Source organism: Parasteatoda tepidariorum, chromosome 2 (genome assembly GCF_043381705.1).
Source record: "Parasteatoda tepidariorum isolate YZ-2023 chromosome 2, CAS_Ptep_4.0, whole genome shotgun sequence".
Classification (NCBI taxonomy): Eukaryota; Metazoa; Arthropoda; class Arachnida; order Araneae; family Theridiidae; genus Parasteatoda; species Parasteatoda tepidariorum.
Window position 1 is genome coordinate 53,838,204 of NC_092205.1, and position 16,208 is coordinate 53,854,411.

At 28.8% G+C, this 16,208-nt stretch overlaps 1 long non-coding RNA gene across 1 annotated transcript in view; it reads right to left on the minus strand.

Moving 5' to 3' along the window:
• Positions 1–1,203: 1,203 nt before the first annotated feature.
• LOC122270000 (uncharacterized) overlaps positions 1,204–16,208 on the minus strand; it is a 38,292-nt gene continuing 23,287 nt past the window's right edge. The window contains exon 2 of the long non-coding RNA XR_011636154.1: positions 1,204–1,800. This is a non-coding gene — a long non-coding RNA (uncharacterized lncRNA). The remainder of the gene's footprint in view (positions 1,801–16,208) is intronic.

Consider the following 16,208-nt stretch of genomic DNA (forward strand, 5'->3'; position numbering starts at 1 on the left):
TGTAATAATTGGGTTAACAACCTGCGCTCGCGAGAGCTTCTGAACAAAATTTTTTTTTTTTCTTGAGAAATTTTGAATTGCAATTTTGAGTCATCACTTTTTAATGCCCTCAATAGTCCATTGTAAGTCAATTTTGTTTCCCAATCGCCTTTTCAACGGTTAATGCTACGAAATTTGAGTTTGAGTAATCACTTTTCACTATATATATTTATCTATATTTGCTACATCAATTATTGGTAAAAGGGAATATCTTATAGAAAAAGAACAATCAGCATTAAAAGATAGTAAAATCTATAATTTTATAACATAAATGCAGAGCCTTCCAGTGTGTTTTTTCGGCAAATGTAAGGATCTCTCAGTGAACTTTGTCTTTATCTACAGAAGTTGAAATGGATAAAAGGCCAACATGATTAGAGCTGTCAAAATATCGGCCCACAAATGGATAGATGGAAAGCTATGATAGAAGCTCTATTTTCCAATTTGCAGTGAAGAATATGTGTGTATGATTTGAGCGCTTGAATACGTCCCTTCTGGTCAAGACAATATCACTTGAATAATGAAAAAGGAGGAGGTTATAAACAAGGAAAGCCATTGTGGACAACGAAGAGTATGGAGAAAAATTAATGGGGGAAAAAAAACCTAAGCGGAACCATGATACCCGAAGGGATGGTGCCAAGGTTGAATGCATTTCCATGAGCAATGTAGGTTTGGGGTAGAACTGTCTGTGACCATTAACTAGATAATCGACGTTCATATAAATGAAACAAGACTCGGAGGGGGGGGGGACATCAAGACGAGCTGGTGTGTCATGCAAGGAACAACATTGATATTTTCGAAATTCAATAGTTGCCTATGGTCACCTTTCATTCAATAATATTTAGCAAAATAATATTTTTTATTTCCAACTATAAACGTATTGTTACTTACAGCTCTCCATAAAATGTTCTTTTATTAAGCTCTTGTTACATTTTTTAGCATTTGTGTACTCAGTTTTTAAATTTTTTTTTATATAAGTGTGAGGGAAAAAATCAAGTAATATAAGAACTATACATTTTTTTTTCTTTATTTGAGCTTACATTAATAAACGATTACTATTAGCAAGATATGTTTATCTTGGTGAAAATAGTTGGATTTTGTAAGTGTTATCAACTTTGCTCGATCCGACACTTAAGTTTTCATTTATATTTCACATGAAAATATTAATGGGGTTGTTTAATAAACTTTATTGACAAATTTAATTGAAAATTGTGCAATATAATATAGTTAGTGATTGAAACAATATACATTATGATTGTTACTTCCATCGAGTCTTAAGGAAAGGGAAGAAAAAAATATTCGTACACAAAATCTTCATGAATGAGACAAGAAAACTGAGCTGATTGTTACATATATCTACTACTTAATATAAATAACATACATGTTTTACTCGTGCACAAATGAACATAATTAGGTACATCGAAAAAGATTTTGGCTTTTTTACTCTTCGTCTGAAAAGCTTGAATCGGGACTGTCACCTTCAAATATTTCAAGGATGCGATAGTCCGTTTTAGGTTCAATCCCCAAGGCGTTAAAAAGCCCATTTGGCGAATCTCCGCTTCGTTTTCCAAATCTCATAGGTATCCTGGTGTTGCAAATTCGGCATTCTTCACTCATCTTGTTCAAGCAAAGAACAGCACACCTCGCTTCATTTCTTGTGAATCTCGCACCAGAGGTTAAGAAATAAAGTGACGCCATCGTAATTGCCAAGAGAGAGAATGAGGAATAGAAATTCATATTTTCTTTGACTTTTTTTTTCGAGTCCTGAAACAGATAATGAATGAAAAATATCAGTGGTCGTAAAAACATTTTTTATTTTCCTAGTTAGCTATAGTGCAGCTTTCAGGAGAACTCCTTCAGACACCAGTCGCTCGTCGTGGCAGGTACCATGGTTACAAGGAAAAGTCACTTCAAATAGGGGTGTGGGGTGAAGTGAATAGTTTTGTCTTGATCTTGGCATAGGTAATACTAGTAAGTAAACCAATCGACTTCATTGCACCCCCATTAGAAATGTGCTCTCACTTGCATAGCAGCAGACAGTACCAGACTTTAAGTCTTTAGGAGTTCTCCTCAAAGCCGCACAATACAACTATTTTATTACAAATGTATAGTTAACTAGAGCCGCGATGGCTCAGGGGATAGAGCGTTCGCCTTCCAATACGGCGAACTGGGTTCGAATCCCAGTCGATACGAATTCCGCATCCTGCTTGCACCGACCACAGTGCTGACGTGAAATATCCTCAGTGGTAGACGGATCATGGGTTAGAATTCCCTTGCCTTCAGGCAAACCGTGGGAGATTCTCATGATCTTCCTCTCCATGCAACGCAAATGCGAGTTAGCTTCATCAAATAGTCCTCCACGAAAATAAATTTCTCCCAATACTCGATCCAGGAGTTCCCTTATCCTCTGGATTGGGTTCAAAATTACAAGGCTATGGAGTTGAACATTAGTAGTCGTTAACCCAAAATTGGGTCGGCTGTTCAACGACGGATATAATATGAAATGTATAGTTATCTACAATAACAGCAATTTTTTTTTAAATTTCTACGAACTACCTTCAAAATGTAGTCACTATATTACTTGATTAAAAACGTCATTCACTTCAAAAATAAGCAAGTGGAAATAACAGTTGATATGTTTCAAGCGCTCAAAAACAGGCAACCATTTTCAAGACTTGCCAGGCGTGAATGAGAAGAAATTAAAAAAATGTAATTGTTTTTTAGCATTCATGCCTGGCAAGTCTTGAAAATGGGCACCTGTTTTTAGCGTTTGAAACGTGTTGACTGTTGTTTCTAATTTGTATATTTTTAAAGGGAATGAAATTTTTAATCAAGTATTATTTTTCCACTTCAATTTTTTGGAATTATTTAATTAATATAGTCACTATACTTAATTACTTTTAGAAGGCAAATTTTGCCTCAATTTTATAATTGTACAATATCTAATCCTATGCCGAGTAGTAATTTAAATTGATATAGATTTCGTTTTCAATTGAAGCATTCTAATATTTTTAAATTTTGCTTTATTTATTGAAAAAGAGAACTATTTTTCATCTTAAAAATACACCCATATAAGTTTATTACTTTTCTAAGAATGATTTTTTTTTTCAGAATGAAGAATGACGAAATACCACTAAATGATTAAATTATATTTCGTTACCTTAAATGTGAGAATTAGAATCCGTTGTAGTTATTTTTATTATTTGGAACTTAAAGAAGTAAATCGCCTCTCATATTCTTCGTATTATGTCTTAATTTGACATTATATTGATATTGATGGGAGGCAATTTTTTTTCAAAAATGTAAATATATATGAATATTTTTTTTCAAAATCAATTATTAGCTATTCATTTAATAATTCTTGCGAAGTTTCATTATTGTCTCATGGAATCTTAGAGCTGAGCAGAATCGAGATGAGAAATGGTGTTCTGACGACCCTCTTGAGAAATCACCCAGGAAAAAATTATTTGCTTTGTCGAAAAATCTTATTTTATTTACGACATAAATAAAAAGACAACTGTTATGATTATTCCTGTTTTCACTGAAAAGCCTTATTAGGTAAATACTTTTAGCTCCAAGCTAAAAGTATCAGGAAAAGCTATGTTAATTGATCAGAATCATGCATTAAAAATTTTAACTCTAGAATCTGGATTTTCATAATCTAGAATAAATGTTTGTAATCTTTATTGTAATTTGTTTACATATAGTAATAAATCTGCAACATTTAATGCTGTGATATTAAAAAATAGTTTGCTAATGTTATGCATTAGAGTTAAAAGACTAAATAATTCTGTAAAAAGTTCCGGATCAAATTACAGTTAAAAGGCACAGTAATTTTTACCGGAACATGCTATGGAACAAAAAATCTTATATACCGTAATATCTTCAGTGTTATTTACTATAAAATCACTGAATTACTTTGATTAAATAAATATTATTGTAAAAATTACGGTCTAATATTTTACGGTAAAAATGGATTTCATGGATGATGCACCCGAAATCCCGGTACGCGATTTTCCAATCCAGTGGTGTTTAACGACTCGCTGTTCTGTTTGGCGTTTTCTTAAATAAAAATAAAAAACAACAACTTGGTTCCTGAAATTTTTTAGTCCAGGTAGCTAATTTTAAAAGAAATAAAAGCTTGCATTAGAATTGTGACCAACAACAATCAAGTGAAAAATCATTAAAAAAAGAACGAGTCGATTAAAACTGTTGGATTGTAAAGTAGCTGCCGGCACTTTATACTGTTATTTGATCCCCCGGAATTTTTTTTTACAGAGTAGCATGATATAAGCATCATTATTGAACTTTAATTGTCTTCATTATGGCTCGTATTTTATCATTGACTGGATATTTTTTCACCGAACTTCTTTCTCCACTTCACTTTTCTACCAGAATTCGTACTCAGCTGTTTTGTATTTCGCCGATATATCGATCCTATAACTCGATCCTTTTTCTTATCCTATCTTTATATTAATGAATCAAATATGAAAAGGAAACCAGCGAATTAAATAAGTTCGTTTCGGATTGTTCTCACGCCAAATCTTGGCCACAATTTTATCTTTGCCTCGGCAGGGCTCAAAATTTTCTGAGCTGAAGTTCTACCAGCATTTGCAATAAAAGACAAAGGTTGCGATGCGAGGAATGTGGATAGAGTCTTACTAATAAATATAATTCTAGGTTGAATCAATTATCTTTAAAAAGTATTACCTTTGCAATAAAATTAAAAATATTTTCAAAGGAAACATTTAAAAAAAAAGTAATGCCATAGTAAATTATTGTTTTATGAAATTAATTCAGGCAATTTCAATGTTGTTGTTGTCGTAGTCCATTAAGGCACTGGGGGTGCGATTGTTCTTGTTTTCCAGTGGCGCCATCTATGGCCAAGAATTCGATTTTTGCCACACTCATACGTCACACCCGTTTATTGGGCGAACCCAGTTATACATCCACAGATCGTAATTTTGACCTGAACGAGAGAGCGACCAATCTCCAATTCAGTACCAGGAGGGGTATTGCTTTGTTATGGTAACATGGAGGACTTTGTGACCCGGCAGATTTAACGTGGAACAGTCACCATTTACGACACGGGAATCTTCAGCAGGATGGATTATTTATTTTTAGATCCTTAAGCAATAAAATGAGCAATCATAATAATATCAACAACATTAAAAATATTCGCTTTATTTTGGAAAAGAATTTTAGCATGTGAATTGTGTATGGCCAACAAATGGTGATTTTAATAAAAGAGAACATCGTTCAAAAGTAGAATTCTTATTATTTATATCTAAAAGTTTATTATATCTTAATAGGAGCATAATAATATTTCCCCAAAGACTAAACAAGTTGCATAATTTTGTATTTATATCTCAAGCATATTTTAATAAGTACGAAACTTGTGTTTGCGTCAATGACGTAATTAATAGTGAAAAAATGTTTAATATACTTACAAATTCAACCGTTCATGTGAAGATTCATTTTAGCAAATAAAACATAAATAAATCAAATTTTCTTCTTTCTTTAAATATTTTCACAGAAATACGTAAGAAATTATGGTATCTGCATTAAGCCTCCTAAAATATTCCTTAAAGGCATTTACTTAAGGTGTTATCTTTAGTCTGTACAAATATACACGCTCGAGTCGAAGACGTATAACAATGTACTATCTTTCAATCTAAGCCACAGCATTATCAAAAGCGATCGAATATTAATTCGAATATCTCAAAATAAATAGAAATGTATTTTTGAATTTACACTCCTTTAAAAAATCACAGAATTTAATGCAGTTACTTCCTTTTTAAAGACGGGAGGTAATATTTATTATATGAATAATAATTAAAAATTTTGATATGTAGATATGATCTTTTAAGTTTAAAAACATTTGTTCTTTATATTTTGGAATTGAAAAAACAACAATAACTTTTTACATCTATTGAAATGTCATAGAAATAAAGAATACGAATCAATCATCATTATGAAGTAAGATAATCTAACGTTATATATACATAGAAACATGGTTAAAAAACATATATTTAAATGCTATTTGTTTATTTTATATGATTTTAAAAAATGATAAAATTTCAATTTATTTATAAGTTTCTTTTAGCAGTAAGGCATTTTAAAGCTTTTAATTTTCTAATATCCGAATCATTTTCACCGGACGAAAAACTTGTCACCCTTAGAGAAATTATAAAAGACCTTACCTTGCATAATATCGCACAACTCCGCACCTCTAATCTTGATAATCGTCTGAATTTTGTTATGAAGTTAGTCTAAACAACTGAATACAGTTAATCTTTATTTTGAAAAACAAACTACTAATAGCGTATTTTGCCCAATCTAACAGAATAAAACAACGGTAAAAAACAATAATAATAAAAAATGGAATTATTTAAGCTTTATTAATTGTGTCGTCTTTAGTTCTGTGCCTGATTTAAGCGTTATTTAGTACTGATTTATTGATTATTTACTTATTTCTTCATTTAGTGAAGTAAAAAGCACTTTAATTTCAAACCCTCTGTGATTGTTCAACAATAATTTCTTTGGCAACTCTATTTATGGTAAAATTAAGCAGTATTTCTATCGTTTACTGATAAATAAAGTAGGATATTATTTTTATCTTAGATTCATCTCAACTAATTAACGTTAATGGGTTAAAATTTTTGCATGAAAACCATAGTCATCAGATAATTTTGTTTTTCTATTTTCCACTTAATTAAATTTATTCTTAAGGTGGCTTAAAACTATATAATGAAGAAAATTTCTGAGTACATTATTTCGAGTACGAATTGATAGTTCATAGAAAGAGTAGTGATTTTATTTAAACTTATTTTATTTAAAGTTTGAATGAGTTCCAAAAAAGTTTTTGAAACATTTTACACGCATTATTTTCTTTGTTTTATTATTTTATTTTATCTTTTAACCATCGTTGAACAGCCGGCCTAATTTTGAGTTTACGGCTGCCAACGTTCAACTTCGTTTTCACCATCTTACTGCTTTATACTAGTTTGGCATGATGCCGGAAAGCAAAGGTGATAGAACTCTGATTAGAGTAATAAAGAAGTTTTTACTGCTTTATAACAGTTTGGAATGATGTCGAAAAGCATAAATAAGTTTTTACTGCTTTATAGTTTGGAATGATGTTGAAAAGCATAAAAATTTTTTTACTGCTTTATAATAGTTTGGAATGATGTCGAATATCATAAATAAGTTTTTATTGCTTTATAACAGTTTGGAATGATGTCGAAAAGCATAAATAAGTTTTTACTACTTTATAACAGTTTGGAATGATTTAGAAAAGCATAAATAAGTTTTTACTGTTTTATAACAGTTTGGAATGATGTTGAAAAGCATAAATAAGTTTTTACTGCTTTATAACAGTTTGGAATGATGTTGAAAAGCAAGGCGTAGCAATCTGATTAGATGAATGAAATTTTTTTTGTCTTATAACAGCTTGGTATGATGGAGGAAAGCAAAGGTGTAGCAATCTGATTAGATGAATGAAAAAGTTTTTATTGCTTTATAACAGTTTGTTATGATTTCGGAGAGCAAAGGTGTAGCAATCTGATGAAATGAATGAACGAATTTTTATTGCTTTGTTGAAGTTCTACAACTTTATAACAGTTTGGTATGATGCCGAAAAGTAAGGTGTAGCTATCTGATTAGCTGAATGAAAAAAAGTTTTACTGTCTTAAAACAGGTTGGTATGATGCCGAAAGCAAAATTGTAGCAAATTGATATATCCGTTCAATATGATGGATATGTTTAAATTAATGCTTTTTTGAACATATATAAAATAATGCATGAAGTAAAGTATGTATTACATATTGGGCGTTTTAAATGTTTTCGAGTAACTGAGTAAATATTTTTTTTATCTGAATTATTATGCCATCATTTATAAGTAATATTAAGTTTAACCATTACTAAAAATATTAATTGTATGTTGAAGCGTATGTTGTTGTCGTACATTGTTTTCGTACGTATATATTGAAAAGAAAGAATAAAATAATGTTGTACTAAAGCAGGTAACAATGTAAAAAATAATATAGTGGTTAAAATGTCTTATTTATCTGTCTTAAATGTCTTAATTATTAAATGTCTTAATTATTATTAATGTCTTCAGTATCAAATATCTTGAATGAAAAAAAATTCGAATTTTAGTTTTTTACCTAAATATTTTTTATACTGAATTTTGCGTAAAAAACAAATCAATATTTAAAAGAAAATATAGTTTTGCAGTTTATTTCGAAAATCGAAGTTGCAAATTGTATTTTTTTTCAAACTTTTGAGCTGAAATCAAAAGTTTTTAAATCAAAAGGATTTTTTCTTAAAATTATTTAAATATAAATACGCGATTCAAATAAGCACTCACTCAACTTTGGCATTCATTTGTACGCAAGTAGACGTCAAGTTTCGTTGAAATGTCAAGATGATTATTCCATAATCTCTTAAGCTTTCTCTCATGTGAAATCAAAATATGATGAAATCTAGTTTAAACGTTTACCAGGTGTTGTTGATATGAAACGGTAAAAAATGACACAGAAGTGCAAGCATTTTTCTCTCTCTTTCCGTAAACTGTATGTTTTTGTGCTGAAATATACACATAAATACGCTATATCAATCATTAACTTAATGAAGGAGAAGAGATAAATAAATAGAATTCTAATAGTGATGATTAAAGTTTCACAAAATTATATAAATTAAAAATAATTGTGTTTATATATTGCAAAATATTACGCTTAGATAATATCAAGAAAATTGAAAATTATTTGTAACTTCCGGATTTATAATCCAATATTTCTAATGAAGGAAAATGTATCACAGAACTAAAGAGAGTACAATGCATATAAATAGGATGGATTTTTATTTTATTTTACCATCGGCCTTGAACCCAATGCAATCAATGTTCAACGCCATATTCTTGTAATTTTGAACTTAACTCAGAAGACAAAAGAACACTCAAACAAGCAATGGAACGAGCTAGCCTTCGTGGACTATTTGATGGAACTAATTCGCATTTGCGATACATGGAGAGGAAAATTACGAAAACCTCCCATAGTTAACCCGACGGGTAGGGGATTCTAACCCAAGATCCATCAACCTTTGAGGATATTTTACGTCAGCACTAAGGTTGGCGCCAACCGGGAGCAGAATTTGTATCTACCAGCCACTGCTGGGATTCGAACCAAGTCACTTGATTGCGAGGCAAGCTCTCAATTCCCTGAACCAACGCGGCAAAAGGAGTGGATTAAAAAAACCTTTTTTCTAAAAAAAAAATATAAATACGAATTTTGACAAGGTTATAATTATTTTTTTCAGTTTTATACTAATTAATAAAGACTTTTTAATTTTTAGATTTAGACAGGTTTAGCAATAGATTCCTGAAGGCCATTTTCGAATAGTGAGCCAACTCCAGAAATTTTTTTGAAAAACTGAGTCAGCCTCCCTATCTTGTTTATTCAAGTCATTAAGCCATATTTTCCATCTAGTTTGCTTCCTTCTTTGCTGTTAAAAGGCGATCACCACAAATCGAAGAAAACAGAAAAACAAAACACTCATTGTACTTTAGGATTTTGTATAAAAAATAGAGTTGGCCAACTATTCAAAGAAATAGAGGTTAAAGATAGAGTTAGAGAGAAGATATAGAGTTTAAAGATTGAGTTTGCCAACTATTCAAATAATGCTTTTATATAATACCATAACAACTGAAATGAAATAAAAAATCTGAAGTAAATTGTAAAACAAAACTTAAAGAAAGAAAGAAATGAGATAATTATAATGATTTTGTTTACCTTTTGAATTAAATTTAAAAGTTCTTCGTGGTTTATTATTTTAAAGTTTATTATTTTAACTAAAATGTAGCAAAGAAATAGTATTAAAACTTTACCTTTAATACCATTCAATCTATTTAGGCAAATTAAGTTAAGCTCCAAGATATATTCGTTAAATTCGCAATGCAGCCAAGTTAGATGTGGTACAAATTTTAATTTATATAATTTCAGTCTATTCTCAAACTACATTCTTTCCCTACTGAATTTGTTCTGCTATATTTTTTTTTCTAAACCGCAATGCTTTTGAGTTTTTGTCAGCGACTATTGTTTTTTTTTGGTATCATCTTGCTCATTATAAGCACAATTAAATGGATTGCGTGTGTGGACTATTTTCGTTTCCATTTGAAAGCTCCACTTCTATTTCATAACAAAACTAAAGAAAATCAATGACTAATTGAGGTATAAAAAGTATCAATAATGAAGGTGTTCGTTTTATTCTTCCGGTTTTTAGAAACAGGAAGCGACATAAAATGATGTCCGATTACACTATGATATAGACGCTCATATTAAGCCGAATTGAGGTAATTTCAACTTCAATCTTTGGTATAAATAAGCATGATAAGTTCAATCAACGTCTTTAAGTTCAATGAATATGATATGCATGTCTGGTTAAAGGTAATCATAGTATCTGAAAGATACCGGAGTATCTTAATAGTCGATAATTTAATATGTTTTGGAAATTTGCTTCTACTGCTTCTATAAGCTAAGCAAATATGGTATTTTGGTTGACCTATAGATATGTAAGACTTTAATCATAATGGTTTGAATTATTTTTCTTTTTGAAAACTAATTATAAGATAAAACTAAATAAAAAAATACTTTAAAACTAAGTTTTTAAAGTGGACTAAAAGGGAGAAAACAAATTTGTTTCTGTCAGATAAAGAAAAACTTTGATCACATCACCCAAGGCTGATTTTCGGGGGAGACAAAAGTTAATTACGAAAGTGAAAAGTTAATTACGAGGGGTTTTTCGGTGGTGATAGAAATTTATTAAGGATGTGATATGTCCGATGATATAAAAAATTCCAGTCAAAATTATTGTAAAAAGTAACGGCACTCAGGGTGCCGGTACTTTTTTTTTAACCGTAAATTCCATTTTTACTGGAACATTTTATGGAACAAAAAAATACTGATATACACTTAATTTTTACACTAATAATTACCTTAAAATAATTGAATCACTCTAAGTAAATAAATATTTCTTCAAAAATCAAAGTATAATATTTTACAGTAAAAATGAACTTAACGGTAAAGCGGATTTTACAGATGGGGCACCCAAGGTACTTTATATCGTAATTTGAACCGGAATTTTTCGCAGTGAGCATTCTTCAATTTTAATCTGATAAAAACAAAATATTTTTTTAAGTTCCGCTTAATGCAAACACAATTTTTAAAATTTAATTTAATTTTATTTATTTCTTCTTCTTAGTAATAAGCCTGCTAGTTTGTTTGTCAAGATTTTAATAACCGATAAAATGGTAAAAGAATTTTGCCACATTTACCAAACTTCATTAGACATTCTAAAGCCATATTTTATTGTTAAAATTACCAAAATTATTAATAAAGTGATTCGGTACAAATTGCAGATATTTTTGATATTCTCATAGTGCCAGAAACATGGTAAATTTTGCCATATTCTGATAGTTTAGGAGGCAGCTAATCGGAAAGTGGTTGACAATGTTGTTTCAAGATTCTATCATTATAAATGAAGTCAATAAAAATGTAGCCAAAAGAAATTCTCTTTAATCTTAGAAGCATTATTCCTTTAAACCAATTGGATGGTCTTCAAAAAATGTAGTAGTTTTTTAAATTAATAGACAATTTACTTGAGTCTTTTTTTTAAATCACTTCTTTTTATAATTAATTAATGATTTTCAAAATATAACATTAAAAAAAAATTTTTTTTTAAAGAAGCATGAAGCACACGAAGAATTTAAATAAAAAAATAAAAATTTTGATTTGTTTTTGTAATAAAATTATGTACTGTAAACCATGTTTTCTGCTTGCAATTTCGTGATAACGGAGAATATTTTATACAAATATATTCAAACACACAGAATGAGAAGTTTTTGGAGAAACATGTTGATGTATTTGAATTTAAAAGCTTTGCACATTTTAAAAAGGATAAAAATTTTTGTTTTTTGACTTTTTTTGAATGCCTGGTTTCATAATGATAAATATACTGAAATTAAAAGCCCTTGCTTCGTGAAAAGCGAGTTTAAAAATAATCTTGAATAAAATAAAAAATCTAAAAATCGCTAAAATATGTTGGCATTTCTTATTTTTCTGTATGGTTTTTAAATGTGCTAAAATATTGTTAAACATTTCTATAGCTTAACGTATCAGCTAATCTAATATGAACGAAAACTCATCGGGAGACAATTTTTAAAAGCGTGGCTTAAATTTTCATTTTTGACCAGTTGATGAGATTTCATTCAAGACGTAAATTTTTCGAAGCAATTTAGAAATGTATTTAAATTTGAAAATTTTTATTTGGTAGTTCAATGTATTGTTTATTATTATTAACTGCAGTTTAATATATTGTTTTAAAAAAATCTTTAATCATAATGGATGTTAATTCTTTTGGATTATTGCAAGTTTATATTTTAACATTACTTCAAAATAGCATAAAGTGCAAAAGAAAAGGTTAAAGCCTTTTTATTTCAGATCGATATGGTGATTTTTTTCGCTTATTCATATGTCTTCTAAGAATTCTAAAACTCAAATCAAGAGAATGTGATTTCTCTGTAAATTTCTATCAAAAAATAGTCTTAATGTCTTTCCAAGAAAATTCTTTAGTTTAAGAAAGGGGAAGATTTCTTGAAAGATCTCTCTTTATTTTGCGTTTTTTTAAAAAAAATATTTTTGAAATATAAGAGCCTAAAAAAGTAATAATGGGCCAACCTTAGATGTGATATATTTGCTTTTCACTGCATTAATTTTTTATGCCTATGTTTAACTAAAAACGATAACTTAATTGTTACAGGTCTCTTGATTGAAATAAAATATCTCATAAAATGAAGATAGGTAGTTCGAAACATTGTAAAGGAAATTTTCAAATATATTTATCTCTAATTCAATTTAAAGTGAATTAGCTCGCTGTAAAACTCATAGCCCTACATGCAGATACCTTAAAAACACGATTTTTATATCACTAATAATCATAACAAACCTGCTGACATGCATTTAGTACGATATTTAGTGAACGAAAAATAAAGAATTTTGATACGAACTGATGTGTGATATATCGTATATCGACTTTTTCTTTTAACATATGACAAAAGAGTATTAACTTTTCTCTTGTATCATATTTTATACAATATTGTTTCTTCTTTGTCATTGCTTTATCATTAAAGTTGATTTGAAAAGTAAGAAGAAAAATTACTTTAGGGTTGATAGTTTTTTCCGCAAATAATTATAATTATTTGCTAAAGATCATTTGTCCCAACTTCATAATGTAATATTTTATAGATATATATCGATTCAAACAATCTAATTTGAGAAGGTAAAATATTATATAATGCACACCACGTAAAACAAATTACAAATTTTCATTAAGCTAAAACTAAGTACTAAATTTATTTTGCCAAGCAATAGACTAATTCTTTGCATAAATGTTAAAGCAGCATTATTCGTAAACTGTTATGAACTCTGAGAAATTTTAATTGCAAAGTTTTAAAATATGTTTGCAAAATACAGATAAAAGTATTTATTTTTCAATCATGTAAAGTTTAGGTAAATTGTGTACTACTACTACTACTACTACTACTACTACTACTACTACTACAACAACTACTACTACTACTGTTAAAACAGCCTTATTCGCAAACTGTTATGGGCTCTGATAAATTTTTATTGCAAAGTTTTAAAATATGGTTGCAAAATACAGATAAAGTATTTATTTTTCAATCATATAAAGTTTAGGTAAATTGTGTACTACTACTACTACTACTACTGTTAAAACAGCATCATTCGTGAACTGTTATGGGCTCTGAGAAATTTTTATTGCAAAGTTTTAAAATATAGTTGTAAAATACAGATAAAAGTATTTATTTTTCAATCATATAAAGTTTAGGTAAATTGTGTACTACTACTACTACTACTACTACTACTACTACTACTACTACTACTACTACTACTACTATTACTACTACTACTACTACTACTACTACTATTACTACTACTACTACTAATACTAATAATAATAATAATAATAATAATAATAACACATTGCTGACGTAAAATATCCCCAGTGGTTGTCGAGTCATGGGTTCTGGAGAGCACTAATCTGATTAATTTCATGCAAAAAATCTGCCATTGAATAAAATTTGACACCATTTTTGATATAGGAGCTTCCTCGTCTTCTGGATTGGATTTTCAATTACAAGTTTATGTTTATGAAGTTCCCACATTTGCATTCTCAAAGTCAGCATTGATTTGCTAGCTTAGGCTTATAAATAATAATTTTATGATTGGTGCAGTAAGTAATAATAAATTAGAAACTAATTTTTTTTTTGATTTCTATCAATTTTCTAATTTCTGGTATTAATTATTGGAAAATTTCTTGTTTTAAATCTTGATTTCAATGATATGAATTAATTTAAATAAATTCAGTACCATGCACAAGGACCTTATAGTTAAAATATGATAGAAAGATATGATAGAAAGATATGATAGAAAGATATGATGAAAAGATATAAAGATATTATGATATATTTATATTATTTATAATTAAATAGTACATTATTTTTATATTTATTTTCATATTATTTTTTTACATGAAATAGCATTATTTTACTGCTTAACTAGCTTTAATAAATTTGTATTTCGTTAGCTGAGCAATCAAGATTTCTTTTTTGAATCTATAATTGATAAAATGAGTCTTTCATCTAATCTTTCAGCGGCAATCAATGCAAATTTATACTAAAAGTTCTGGGATTAGCGTTGATTCAGATAGAATGGATATTATTTAAATCTGCTCATACAAAAGGAGAAACTTTATTCAGTGGCTTAAGATATCTCTTTTATAATAACATGTATTAAGTTAAGTGATTTATTTTAATGAGGAAAATGTTAATCTCTTTCCGAAATCACTTCCTGAACAGAAATAATAGTTCTTCTTAACTTAGAAATTTCGAACTACTGTTATACATAATACGGTTTATTTAAATATTCCAAAATTCAGATATTTTAAGGATTTCTCATAAACTTTAACTTTTTGAGTGATAAGTTCTCTTCAAAGGAAAAACATGTGTTTTGAAATTTTCTTATAGTATTTACAGTCATAAAAACACGTGTATCAGTATATTATTCATTCCAATTATTTTTATTACAGTAGATCAGTGTTTCCCAAAGTGTGGTACGCGTACCCCCAGGGGTACGGGAACAGTTTAGCGGGGGTACGCATTTCTATGCGAAATATCTTGCAACAAACGAAAATTTCAAAATTTTTTATTTAAAAACAAAGTTAGCCATGAAAATTCTATTAGCTATTTTTTGCAGAGTTAACAGTTAATAATTAGTGGTGTCAACAACTAGTTGTAATTTTTAACTTTCGTGAAATTTTGTATAGTAAAAAGTACATTCATTTTTTATTGGTGGTACACAGCGTTACGAAAAATTTCGAAAGGGTACACAAAAGTCATGAGTTTGGGAAACACTGCAGTAGATAAATAACATCAGAATAAGTTTTTTCAAAATAGTACTTTTGCTTGGAAAAAATTACATAACTTGTAGCAAACAATTACTCTTTTATTATCATATTCCTTTCTTTGAAGTTTCTCTAAGAAAATAATTTTTTCTCTTGTAAATAAATATTTCACTATATTTATAGTTTTGATAGCACCAGTGTTGTATTAGTTTAAGTTTTCCTCTACAAATATCAGAAAAACATATTTAAGTTTTCTAAACATAAATTGTCTCTGGAATTTTATCGAATACATTGGATGTGTGAGACACTATTTTTTCTCAATTTGTTTTAAAGATATTACCACTATTCTGTATTAATAAAAAATGAAGCCGCAAAGTAGTGGTCTTTACTCAAGGCAACACTTTTTTTTTTTACTATTATGCGTAAAATGCTTTAGAGTCATTATAATATACTTTAAAATTTATTTTCCAGATATTTATTAGAGGAAAAAGTTCTTTCAAAAAATAAAACATGCATTTTTATATTGTATTATATTTGCATCTATGAAAACACTGGTATTAATAAATTATTAATTTTAAAAGGCTCTATTATATTAGTTAAATGCATGAAAATATACTCTGGTGTGCAAAACTTAAGCAACAAGTGCGTTTTTTGTCATAACTCTACAAGAAAAATTTATATTTCGTTATTAA